Source organism: Prenolepis imparis, unplaced genomic scaffold, assembly GCF_030444845.1.
Source record: "Prenolepis imparis isolate NDT839.2.m4 unplaced genomic scaffold, iyPreImpa1.0 SCAF_8, whole genome shotgun sequence".
Lineage (NCBI taxonomy): Eukaryota > Metazoa > Arthropoda > Insecta > Hymenoptera > Formicidae > Prenolepis > Prenolepis imparis.
In genome coordinates this window covers 17,682,356-17,697,073 of record NW_028141166.1, presented here as the reverse complement: position 1 = coordinate 17,697,073, position 14,718 = coordinate 17,682,356, and the positions used below count along the sequence as shown (strand labels likewise).

Below are 14,718 nucleotides of genomic sequence, written 5' to 3'. Positions count from 1 at the left end.
ATAGATGCACAGGTTGCATCGCGAAAAGGAAGGCGAAAAGAAAAACGAAGACCGAGAGTAGTTTGTAGTCTCGTACCCTTGATGCACCTAGGTGACTCCCGTGAAAGCTGCATAGCTAATTTGAATAATTTCCTAGTTTATAGGACGAGCACAGTCGGATCTGGTGTCGTATCTGGCACGTAGCGCCGCTCTATCAGTCTGGTCGACGCATCGGCGACGTGAACGAGTCTTTTACACGGCATTTCGTCACATTAACTCACGCGTATATATAGCGTTAAAATTCTCCGCACGACGGATAACACGACGGGGAAAACATTGTTCTCGTCGCACCTCATCTCCCTTCCTCTCTCTCTTTCTTCTCCCTTCGCGCGGCTTGAAGATTTATGAACGTAACGACATCGTACATCAGTCGCGGAAGCAAGGCCTCTGAGCGAAACTTGATTAACCCATTACATTGCGTTATATGGAGCAGCTACTTTATAATCGCGCGAGATGAAGAGAGTCGATAAGACGAATACCATGAGAATATCATGACAGTCGGTCCCGCCGTTACGTTAAACTCTTGGAAACACATTTGCCTGTGGCAGACTAGTATAATATTCTTCGCAGTCTATAAGATACAATGCACACAGAACAGTTTTAGAATGAATATATTAGGTAACGTTAATTCGATTTTCCCTTAATAAAAATCTGTCGAGATATGAATAACTTTTACTAAAGGGTTGGAATTTTTCTTCGTTTAATATTTCGAATAAACTGTTCCAGCAGAATTTTGATCTAAAATTTAATTACTAATTTAGTGTAGATTAAAAAGAGTGACAGTAAGTTAATGTTAAGAAAAAAATCGATTTTACGTAAATTATAGATTTAATTAAAAATTCGATTTTCCCTTAATAAAAATCTGTCGAGATATGAATAACTTTTACTAAGGGTTGGAATTTTTCTTCGTTTAATATTTCGAATAAACTGCTCCAGAATTTTGATCTAAAATTTAATTACTAATTTAGTGTAGATTAAAAAGAGTGACAGTAAGTTAATGTTAAGAAAAAAATCGATTTTACGTAAATCATAGATTTAATTAAAAATTCGATTTTCCCTTAATAAAAATCTGTCGAGATATGAATAACTTTTACTAAGGGTTGGAATTTTTCTTCGTTTAATATTTCGAATAAACTGCTCCAGAATTTTGATCTAAAATTTAATTACTAATTTAGTGTAGATTAAAAAGAGTGACAGTAAGTTAATGTTAAGAAAAAAATCGATTTTACGTAAATCATAGATTTAATTAAAAATTCGATTTTCCCTTAATAAAAATCTGTCGAGATATGAATAACTTTTACTAAGGGTTGGAATTTTTCTTCGTTTAATATTTCGAATAAACTGCTCCAGAATTTTGATCTAAAATTTAATTACTAATTTAATGTAGATTAAGAAGAGTGACAGTAAGTTAATGTTAAGAAAAAAATCGATTTTACGTAAATCATAGATTTAATTAAAAATTCGATTTTCCCTTAATAAAAATCTGTCGAGATATGAATAACTTTTACTAAGGGTTGGAATTTTTCTTCGTTTAATATTTCGAATAAACTGCTCCAGAATTTTGATCTAAAATTTAATTACTAATTTAATGTAGATTAAGAAGAGTGACAGTAAGTTAATGTTAAGAAAAAAATCGATTTTACGTAAATCATAGATTTAATTAAAAATTCGATTTTCTCTTAATAAAAATCTGTCGAGATATGAATAACTTTTACTAAGGGTTGGAATTTTTCTTCGTTTAATATTTCGAATAAACTGCTCCAGAATTTTGATCTAAAATTTAATTACTAATTTAATGTAGATTAAGAAGAGTGACAGTAAGTTAATGTCAAGAAAAAAATCGATTTTACGTAAATCATAGATTTAATTAAAAATTCATCTCAAACCTCTCTCGGGGAGAGATTGCATTGATCGAAAACAATGAATCTCCGTGAGGGAAATAATTCTGGCGTTCGTGCGCGGCTGCGAAATAATTCATTCGGCGTTTCCACAACGGGCGTTTCGCAGTACCCGGCATGTATTGCTCGGCGTGCATTGCACGACTGATATCTCGTCTTTCGTACTTGAGTACTGTGTGCGAACCCTGACCGTACGTGGCAGATAACGTATGGGCTTTCGTGGATTTTCCTGTTTCTGCCGACGCGCGCAGATAAGGGAAGGAAACAGGAAACGACGGCGCCGAGGACGTTGCACGTGAGGTACATGCCCGATGAAAGCGAGCCGTTTTATCGCGGCGCGAAGGGAAATGAGTCGTTAAAATTGCGATAATTTTTTCAAGTCTCGTCCTCGCGTATGGTCATTCGCCGTTCGACATTGCATCTAGTCAGATGCATCACAGAAACAGAAATTATATATTTATTATATACATATGTGAATGACCAATTGTATCAAAAAATATTTTTCAAATAGACGTTTTATAGTTTTAAATTATTTATATCGTGCATTTTAGTCTGATATATATCAACGTCAAATGGTATTTTAATTTCTTAAATAAAATTTTATGATTCTCTTTACTTACATACATATCGAGATTTTCATAAACATTTTATTCATATAAAAATATTTAGATAGTTATTAGAAAATCAATGATTTAAATAATATTTTATAATTTATTTCAACACGTGTCACATAAAATTTATTGAATTTATAAAAGTAATTATTAAAATAATTATAAACTTTTATGAGTCTCATAAAATATCTTCTTTATATTGACTTTATCTTAATACTTTTATATATACAGAATGAGATAAATCGATTGAAGTAAAAAAAAAACCATATGTAAAATATTCGTATTGTTCTACAGATATAGGAAAAAAATTGTTTTAATTAGATCAAACATATCTTCATTTTTAAATGAGAAGTGTTTTTTTTTTTATATCTACACAGAGAGAATTTTCTCTTAGAATTTATCCTGAAAATCGTGGTAATCGTGGGACAATATGATATGGAAAGAACTTTATGAGAATTTCTTTGATTAATATTTATCACAATAAAAATAATAATATCTATTACAATAAAGTATAAAATATGTTTGATTAATTTTATTATATAGTTAGTAAATTTTAATATGCAGTTTAGTAAATTTAATCAAACATGTTTTATATTTTATTGTGATAGATATTATTATTTTAATTGTGATAAATATTAATCAGAGAAATTCTCATAAAATTCTTTCCATACCATATTGTCCCCCGATTACCATGATTTTCAGGGTAAATTCTAAGAGAAAATTCTCTCAGTGTATTAAAATAGAAAATTAATATTTTGATCAAAACTACATACATACAAATTACAAGTATGTCCAAGTGAGAACGATAAGGTATCTTCACCATGTGTTTCCGTTCTGGGAGAGTATATCTTACCGCCGGCGAACTCATCGCGGTGCCTAGCACAGTGCGGGAACGATGTTTCGCGATGCGTATTCCGGTGTGTGTACGCACCGGAGGAACGAGCCTACGACGCGTATAGCTACATCCGTACGCGCGGGCGTGCATACAGGTAGATGAGAGAAAGAGAACCGACCGGCGACGCGCTCGGTAAGCTACGACGAAGGTTATCTCACGGCGCGAATCTAAACCGTTTTACCGTGTACGTAACTATACCACCACACATTCTCGCTCACCGGGGTACATTGTCATTTTATGGACAGATAGGCTGTCGCGCGCACGCGCACTCTCAACGAGCAATGACGAGCGTGCAATTTACGCGTCTAATTGCGCCGCTATCAATTTCGCTCGCCGAGTGAGACATTAAGTCGTGATTCGCTAACGAGAAGCCGTCGCGTTTGCTTTTTTTTTTTTTTTAATTCGCAGGATTTCCCCGCAAATTGTGCGAGGAAAATAAGAGGCCTATAATTTTCGAATAAAACAATATAAAATACTTCCTTATCTTTATTTTTTATCACCCACTTATATAAAATGTATCAATGTCATTTAAATTATAATTAAAAAATTTCAAGTCGGCTATAAACTCACAAGTAACACTACTCAAGTGCCATTCGCCGATATTCTTGAAACTTTGCACACACGTAGTACATCGAAAAACATTAAACACGTGTTTTTTTATTTTGGCTAACAAGGCGTTTTAAGGTCGGGTATAGTACCACTATCTTGCCTTCACTGGCTGGGTAGACCTTCCCATTGTCTGCGTGTTTTTGAAATCGCTAATGACGATTTTGACATTAGTTTAACGAGATTCAGAATGGCAAATACAAAATGATGGACAAAATCGCAGAAGTTTCAAAAACTTTATTTAACGCCACTTGCGAAGTTTATTAGATACATGATTACGATTTTGGCAACAGTTATATCAATCTAGAGGTGGCGGATGAAAAATTCAATATGACGCATCCAAATGACGGAAACTGAAGGCAATGGGAAGGTCTACCCAGCCAGTGAAGGCAAGATAGTGGTACTATACCCGACCAGTGAAGGCAATATAGTGGTACTATACCCGACCTTAAAACGCCTTGTTAGCCAAAATAAAAAAACACGTGTTTAATGTTTTTCGATGTACTACGTGTGTGCAAAGTTTCAAGAATATCGGCGAATGGCACTTGAGTAGTGTTACTTGTCAGTAAAACTCTAACAAATTCAGTAGAAGACGTTGCCGAGCTTCTAACATTCTTTAATCCAAAAGATTTCAAATCAATTAGTTACACGATTGTTCTAATCTACACTTTAATTAATCGGGTGGATTCGAAACAAGCGTTGTTCACACAAATTCACATGTTCGCGACGGCTGATATTGCCGTCTCTTTGAAGATACAATCCTTGTATTGCATCCACATAAGGCTGAAACCGCGCGTATATGCTGGAAGAATCGTGTTTAGGATTCGCGAAAAGTCCCGTTAAAAAGTGACCATGTGAATTCGCGCGTCAAGGTCTCACAAACAGTTGAGATCGCAGACCAGAGTTGGTCCCGAGGCTCAATTGTCGCTGACCCGATCGTCGCTGTTAGCATAACATTATACATATGACGCAATCGGCAACATGAAAGGAGGAAGGAGAGGATTGGGGAAGAGAAAGACGGCAAAGAGAGACGGGCTATAGTCGTAAAGAGTCGACAAACGTACATATGTACGTTGTAGGATTTAATTACATCGTTGCGGGGAAGAGTGATCGCTGGAACTAGCAGTGTCACGCCTTTTAATCCGCGGACACCTCGGTTATTACTTCCCGTGGCTTTTTAAACTTGTCACCGCCAGCCAGCCGCCAGCGGGCGTAAATAATGCGGCTTTCTCCGTTCCGCCGCATTTAACGGCTACCTCCTCGACCCGAACGCCCATTACTGCATTATTTATTAACAGTATGCGTGATCTTAACTCACGCACGCCGCTCGAGATCGGCCCCGTGATCGTTTCCCTCCCCCCGTCACGCTTGACATCGACTTGATCGCGAAATTTTCTGTCACAAAAATAAAAACGAAAAGCAAGCAATTCTTATGTTATATTAAACTCCAAAGTGACTGAAAATTTGTGTGAGAAAAATCTTAATGCTTGTCACTAATGACACTAATATTCCATTATCTTCTATTTGACTTTATACTTTTGTGTATTAAAAATAGCACAAATCGATAATAGATTATCGGAAAGGCTGATGATAGATTAAAGCCTTATCGATCCCCAAAGCAAGAGTTTCATTTATAAATTGAGTAATAGTGCAGAGTGGATGAGAAGGAAAGGATATATTATCTATGAGCGCGCTGATTATAGATGTCGTAAGAAAATGACGGACATATTACGTGTACATTACACGTGCCCCGTCCATTACACCTATCGTTGCAGCACTCTAATGTTTTTCGTTGATAGAGATAAAAGTTTGAAGATACATAATTGGATAAACGTGATCGCATCATACACGTGTCGCGTTTTCGTAATCTGACCTGGAAAGTCGGAGCCGATCGTTAATTTTACCGAAGATGATGGACGAAAGAATGCAGGAAAGTGAAAACCAGCAATGATGGCTAATGAAGTTTAGTGCACACAGCGAAAGTGCCGTTAAATAACCTTCTTCTTTTGTCACCGTTGCAAAAATTCGCGGATCATTAATTTCCAGAAAGTAGCGCGCCGCGACGTTAATTGCCACGTGTATTTAAACGCCTGATCGTCGTATAATTTTGACAGCCTCTCTGACAAATTTCTAGAGAAAGGAAACTGTCGTAAAAAGAAAACGAAAGGATAATTTCAAAAAAGAGCGAATATCCTTCACCTTTTTACTCGTAAAGCGAAAGTTCAAGGAATCTCGCATACAATACCGCGAGCGATCATTTCAGATTATTACGTCAGAAGCTACGAAATATGAGCAATGAATATATCAAAATGAGAAATAATTATAATAATAAAAGATGGTTCTAAAATTATTTATGAATATCTTAACCGTATTTTTTCTTCTCTTTTGCTTTGTATATAAAACGTGAAATCTAAATCTTCGTTTGTCTATCGATAACTCCATCATTGCGTGCAAGATTTTCCCTATGCAAAAGAATTGAATATATCTCGCGAGACACCGGGGTTCGACCAAAAGAAAAGAGAGAAAGAAAAAGAGAGCGAATCCAAAGGCGAGGCAGTCCGTACCCTCCTTTCGTTCTGCTTCACGCACTCCCGCGTGAAGCAGCAAGGGCGGCATACAGGACGGAGCGTGAAAGAAGGACGCGAGCCCAGGACGAGGAGAGATCCGCAAGAGAGCACCCGACCTCCACCTTGGTCGCCACGCATCGTGGAATTCGCATTCGGGGAAGAAGTGCTTCTTTACCGTGTCTCACCTCACCGCTGCTGCTTTGCATTTTACACTGGCGTCGAGATTTGGTCGTTAGATTCGCCGATGCACCACCCTTCCTTCCCTTCCTGCCAGACGCAGCACAGCATCGTTCTCCTTCAGGAACGGATGTACGTTATCTCGAATTCTCACGTTCCTTATACCGATATTCTCTGCATTTCACATTTCATTTTTCAGCGAATTTAAATTATCGTGATATAATATTGATATTATTTTCTATACAAATTTTTATTTGATAAATTTATCAATAGTTGTTTAAATACGCGTCTATAATCTTCCTAATTTTTATCGCTTTGTTATATTTAGTGAAGAAGATTTGTAAAAATTACGAACAGTGATTATGATAAAGTTAAAGCTGCGTGAAAGTAATCCTTGTCTTGTTTCTAAGGTCTTTATCTTTGGTTCCCCTCCGACTTTTCCCTATTATCTTCACTAAAGGATGCAACGCTCTGACCCCCCGTCGCGCTATATACTCACGGGACTTTTACTACACGCACGATGCATTCGTAAGCCTCGCGCAGCGAAAACGCATCGGCCCTGAAAGTGCGTCAAACTCGACGCACCGCGGGGCACGTATTCCACGCGTGGAAAAACTCACATTCCGAGTTTCCGTCGACGTTCGAACCACGACAGTTGTCCGGCAAAAAGAAATACCTGTACTTTTCCTTGTCTCTCTCATTAGAATTCTAATGGAGCAACGTCCTCTACGAATAATTCTAAGATTAAAATCTATTTCAAGTTAAATTATTGCAAAAAGTACTTAAAGTTTAATCGACTTAAAATCTAGATTCTGTAGTTATCGCACTAACTCGCGCAATAAGTTAATATAGATTATTGTGGATGTGAGTCTAAGACGCTAAAAAAAAAAAAAAAAAAAATACGACATGTCATGACCATTATCCGATAATTGTTATTTTGCAAGACAAGACATAATGAGACACAAGAGATACGAGATAATATACAGGGAGAGCGCGCAATCGTTTCTCTCATTATCTCTCGCACGTATTCCGCGACAAAGCTATGATGCGAGCGATTATCTAACACGCTGTCTCTCGTCTGAAGAAAATCTCTAGCTAGGTAACCCACTAATCTACAAGAAAGACGGGCATGCAACGAGGAGACAATGGACTCCGCCGAGAGTATTCTGTACTCTGCAATGTGACTTGTGCGCGTGCAGGAAATTGCATTGTGGAGAAAGCTAATCTCACCTACAGGATTGTCCTGCTGCTGCACCTCCTTCTCTTCCTCCCCCTCTTCCTCTCGCATCTCTATATTGCTCTTTAAGATCATTTATTTCTGTCTCGCGTCCGCCAATAATACCGTAGCTGCAATCGACCTTGCTTGCAAATGTCGCATCGTCAAACAAATCGAAAAGAAGGTATTATGGGATAAGAAAGTATTAAGAGTGTGTCTTGGAGAGATGCAAAAATATCGATGATGAGATTAAATGAAAGAAAAAGAGAGAGAGAGAGAGAGAGAGAGAGAGAGAGAGACGAGATTTGGTTGCGACATCTCTGTTCTAGCCTAGTCGATTTGTCAATGAGTGGCAGATTAAGTTCATCAATTTAAAAGAATAATCTTACAAGAATTTTACGTAGGTTATTATTCGCTTTATAAATAAAAAAAATTAAAAACATCAGATGACTTATCAGTTCTGAAAATGTTCTAAATAAATTAAAATTTCTGGAATGGTAATTGTATATAAAGAGAGAAATTGGAATTTATTTTGTTAATATTTTTTCATTCTTTTTCATTAAAATGCATTCTATTAAAAATAAATGAAAGAAAATACAAAATATTATAATTTAGTTCGTTTTCAAGACTTTGCTCCCGCATTATACCGGAATTTTTTATCTTTATTTGGAGTTTATATAAATTTCTTGGGAATTATTTCTTTTGTCAGATTAACTCAAACTGAAACTAATGCAATAAAAAGACGCACACTTAAAATGTCGATTCAATGAAAAGAGAGAGAAGATAAAATATCGATCAAAGTAAATACAATTCATACGAATATATCTAATATAGTAATAATCTATTTATATCGTCGTAATTAATCAAAGCAATCGCAGCAAGTTACATGATAAGTTGTCAGAAGAACCGCGTTATATTCATCGATAAAATATCCCGATAAAGGGATATAAACCGGGTCGCTTTTCGGCGCACTTGCTTCGGTATTTGCGCGATTAACTATATCATTAACGACGGGTGTCGCCCGCTTAGAAACAAGAAATCAAAGATAGGATATACCGTTCTGCATATAAGAATTCCCGCTGAGCGTGCCATACCGAATCGCGGTACCTAATATGTATGTAAATACGAAGGAACGCGCCAGGCTACGATAGCTGAACGAGGCGAAGCCACTGCAAAAAAGTGAAGTTGAATTAGTGATACTCTCTCGTCGCCATTGCTATCCCCCTCCTGCTGTCATCGACTTGATCCACACTCGCTGGCAAATTCGCACAAAGATCTTCCTCCGGCAATTAATGATAGCCGCGTAAACGGAAGAAAACAGGATTCCGGAGCACGCACGCACGCACGCGATGGAAAATCTTTCCGCTTAATTAGACGAATCGTGCCGACCTTAAAATCCGTTGTCGGATTCGCGTGCACAGAGAGAATTTTCTCTTAGAATTTACCCTGAAAATCATGGTAATCGTGGGACAATATGGTATGGAAAGAATTTTATGAGAATTTCTCTGATTAATATTTATCACAATAAAAATAATAATATCTATAATATCACAAAATATAAAATATAAAACATGTTTGATTAATTTTACTATGCAGTTTAGTAAAATTAATCAAACATGTTTTATATTTTATTGTAATAGATATTATTATTTTCATTGTGATAAATATTAATTAGAGAAATTCTCATAAAATTCTTTTCATACCATATTGTCCCACGATTACTATGATTTTCAGGGTAAATTCTAAGAGAAAATTCTCTCAGTGTGCTATAGAAATGTAATTTTACACTCATACTTGGCAAATAGGGTTTTGTTAACTATTTTACTCGGATAATTAATAAGTCAACAAAAAAGTCCTGTCAATCGAAAATGATTAAAACAGAAAATATTGTTTATTTCTGTATCGTAAAGCTTATAAATTCAATATGCAATCGAAATAAAAAATCAAAACTGATTTGGCCAATTGTTTGCTTATTTTATTGTACATATATTTCTTTATTATATATAATTTATTATGAAAATATTTCTTTTTTATTATACTACTTCTTTATGATAATTTATATTAAATGAGAATGAATCAACAAAATTTTAATTAGATAAACATTTAATGAGCTGTCCTTTGTGTCATCTAATACTTAATGAATCGAATAGTATTTTGCTTCGTCAGATACAATATAATTAACACTATAATATAATCAAGTATTCCACTGACTAAAAAAGATAGACATAAAAAAAAATAACGGTACTGAATAGTGTCAGATTCATTAGTATATAAATTGAATGACTATAAATTAAATCAGATTTATCTGATTAAATATATCAATATCTCCCGTGCATGACAGGAAAGCGAGTACGAATATGGATACGTTTAAAAGCAAATTCGGCGAACACCGAAAATCGTTAATAGAAAATTATGCAAACTTGTCATCGTTTATGGATCATTAACGCAGTTTGCGACCAATTCGGACGATCTGCATATTATCGGACGCGGAAGACCACTCGATATAAATTCGAAATAAAATCTGTGTCGAAATAAAATCTCTCCCCTTGCACCTTTCTGACATAAGTCTGGTTTCTCGCTTGCTCGGTGATTTCACGGCGAATAATTTAATTAGTCGGAAAGATATTGTTTCGTTACGGGAATCTAGTCTGCGAAAAATGCTCAACAATTAGCTCAATTAGTTTATTTTTTTTTCTACGATCGCCAAGGCGCTATCAGCGTAAAGATTGCTAGATAACTCGAGTCCTGGAGGAGTTAAGAGCGCACTGATTCGTATCCAATAATGAAACGATATAAGGCAGATATTTAAACGAATAAAAAATGATAATTTTTGGCGGGTGAAGAAATCTTTTGTCGATCCATTCCGACGATGCATGATACATGCGAAAAGCTACACATATAAGCAGTTAAATTAAAAATTAAAACATAAGAAAAAAAAATGTAACGCATAATTAATAACAACGTACTCTCACTGAAAACGATGTGTAGGTAAACAGCTAACGATCAGAAGCCATTGATCTACCAAACGTCGAAGACTGGCGTTGTCGGTTCAGATGCAACCTCTGCCCCCGACGACGAAGCAATCTCTTTTACGCGAGAGGCCACCGACGTATCCCGTTACTCTAGCCGGTAATGATCACGTTGCCCAACAATAATTAACAGGGCCAATTCAACGCTCATTAGTCAGAGTAAATACGCGAGCGATGTATATTCGGGCCACGGTGATTTAATGCATACTACGCTGGGATGACGCTCGTTGAGAGATATATACGTGCGTGCGGATAATAAGCCAAGTCGCAAATATTACGGTGGCGCAATACCGCGAGAAGCTGTTACCGCATATTACCGGGAGGGACAAAAAGAAGCGCATGCAAAGATGCAAGGAATGGCGTAATGTCGTCCGACGTAGCGGTAGAATTTCTCATAATATCGCGCGATTTTTACGAACGCGGATATAATTGCTGTACGCGACATATACTTGAGACGGAATGTTATAATAGTGTTTAGAATCTAAATACAGATATTATACGACGAACCTGCAAAAATCCGCTGCATACAGAAAGATTCGAGATATAAGTTAAATTTAAATGATATATATTGTATATTCAGAAGATTTTTAAAAATAAATTAAATATATGATTATTACTCGAAGAGGGTTCAAAATTTCAAGTATTATTATCTACAGTTAGAACAGAAGACTTACAGGACACGTGTATATAAAATTGAGAAAAGGAGTAAGTATTACCGAAAATACCTCGCACATGTATATAATCATGGACACGTAACCGTACATTAAATATGTGTGTGTGGGAAGATGCCTCATAGAGACGACGGAGGAGGTGAAAGGGGAGGAAGGCACGTACGCGTACGCCATCGTCGCAGGTGACCTTTTAAGGTGCCGAAGGGTACCACCTTTCCTCACCCCGTGGCAGCCCGTAACGCCGGCAAAGGACATTCCGGGACGATAAGAGGAGACCCATAGCGTAACAATGCCGGTAGCCGTTTGCGCTCCTCTCCTCTCGGTAATGGGAGGGATTCTGTTTCCTGTTGAGGCTACAGATCGCGCATACTAAACCCCGTCGAAGCTACCGTTAGCATCTGTAGTAACCTCGACAGATAAACAGGCCTTTTCCTAGAGAGTTCTCTTTCTCTATTAGTTCGCTCATACATATATACTAAGGAATGTTAGTGAGATGGAAACCGGGTTTCCTCCCGTGCGTTACATTACCAACACGCATTAACTTTGCGTATGATAGGCGCCAGAGCGGCACACTAGGTTGTACTTATGGGCAATAAGTACAGCCGCAGTGCATATACTCTTGATTTATCTAACGACGCGGATTTTTAGACAGATCCTAGCAAATTTATCGTTTTAGACAACCATGCCGGGCATTTGCGATTCTAATTTTCACTTCTTATATGCTCAGTAAAAATTAATACTTTATTAATGTGTTAATAATAATAAAATATATTTTGTTATCATTATTAATATACATATTAAAATATTAATAATCAATTATTATTATTTGTATTAATAATTTAAATAAAAAATAAAAAATATAGAAAGGAACAAATGAGTTTCATTTCTTTATAATTTTTAAATATGTATATATCCTTAACTTTATTTCCTGAGCCGAGAGAGAAGCAACATTATTGCGATATCACTGAGAAAAATATTAGAATAGATTACCGATCTACGAATCAGTTCAATCAAATTGTCTACGTTCTCTCAGAGAGCTCACATTATAGATTCTCCAGACGTAAAATCTTACGCGTCCCTCTCTTGCGCCTTCTTCCTTCAACGTTCTCTTTCCTTCCTTCGGCGAGCCGCTTCCACCTCCTTGATTTCTTGCCCGCGGATCTTAATTCACAAGTCTTCCGCTGCAAATTGCACTCAAGATTGCGTATCGACCGTTTAACCTCGCTAATTGCGCTAAACCGAATTTTAACTGCGGTAAATGCATCGCGCGCGGTAACCGCGTCCGCTAGATAATTCACGTAGATACTTCTATCTCGCAGCTGTGTCAGGAGTACAATGGTATGAGATAGCTGCTCCAACATAGCGTTAAGAGTTACAACTTCGGAATTAGATTATATTGGCGATTATATATCTCGCAATTATAAACCTTGCTCGAGAAAAGATTATTCAGATTATATAATGGATTAAAGAAATTTATATATGCAATAAGAGCCTCTTAGAAGCGATGTTCCAGTAAATCTAGAATTAAAAATCAAAAAGACTTATTGCGGAGAAACTAATTGCGCTTATCAAACTGTAATCGCGCGCGGATGTAATAAAAAAATATTGCATGTGATGAAAGATTATATCTCGGTCCTTCGCGAGACCATTGTGTCGGCGAAATTATGTGGAATCTATCGTGCGTTATATGAAGGGGCGGCTGAATAGATAAATAAATGGATGATCCCTTCCCTCCCCCGTACAGGAATAGCCGGGAGTCTGTGGATACACTAAGGAGTACACTACTGGCTCGACTGAACAATGGGGTCTCTCACTATAATCGGAAGTAAGTCTTGTTAGCGTAATGCGTAACTGTACATAGTGAACGGCTAATTTCGTATTATATCCCATTACGCGTATCGACGGATTAAGGTCTTGGGATCCTGTACATCTTCTACCGTCTTCCTCTAGCCTTTCTGCGCTAGGAAATCCTCGATATTACGCATTTCATTAGCCGACTCGTTATCTCTAATTTATCGACCATTTTTATGTTGATCCTGCGAATTTTTAATATGTCAATTGTACTGACATGCTTCAACGAGCTAGCCAAAAATTAGCAATAGGCATAATTTTCTTTCCAAGTTGATCTATTATGTAAATCGTTATTAAGATGCTGAAATCTCTCGCTTATGCTAGATTGAAAATGCATCGCGTAATACATTTCACAGTTCTCGGTGATAAATTCTCGTGAGACGTGTGTTAACACGATCGAAGTAATTTCACATCGAAATGTCGAGCAGAAGATGAAGGAGTGATTTGCAATATTTATCTCGATATAAATTGCTGAATGGTTTACATGTACGAATCCGTCATAAATATCTTGATACGTCCGCTCGTAACTGTGCTATGCTGCACAGTAGTCGCAAAAATAATAATTTGTATTATAGAATACAGTTGTAATAATAATGTAGGAAAGAAATTAATAAAGCATTTAAAGCAGTGTGCTCAAATAAATTATGAGAATGAAAAATAACAATTATTACACTAAACTTTAAAATATTTATGCAGAACTTTCGACATTCATATCTAAGTAAATCCTGTATTATAAATCTGTATTCTAAAATAAATATCAAAGTGATATATTTTTAAGAGACGATACATTTTTTTCTAGAAAAATTTTAATCCTTTATCTAATCCTGCGATCAAATTTTTCAAATATACAATATTTGCAAATATAACATATTATTTTTACTTTTATTTCTTTTTTAAAAGTAATTATTAAAAGAAAAATATATTCAAAGCAAAAATATATATACGTGTGTGTGCGTACCTACATATATATATATGTATATATATGTATGTAGGTACGCACACACACGTATATATATTTTTGCTTTGAATATATTTTTCTTTTAATAATTACTTTTAAAAAAGAAATAAAAGTAAAAATAATATGTTATATTTGCAAATATTGTATATTTGAAAAATTTGATTGAATAATGCGCGAAAACGTGTCCGCAAGCGCATCTC

The 14,718-nt window shown here is 36.1% G+C and overlaps 1 protein-coding gene across 6 annotated transcripts in view; it reads right to left on the bottom strand.

Moving 5' to 3' along the window:
• Window positions 1-14,718, bottom strand: part of Sano (CABIT domain-containing protein serrano) — a 169,553-nt gene that overhangs the window by 83,680 nt on the left and 71,155 nt on the right. The gene's annotated exons all lie outside the window — the stretch shown is intronic.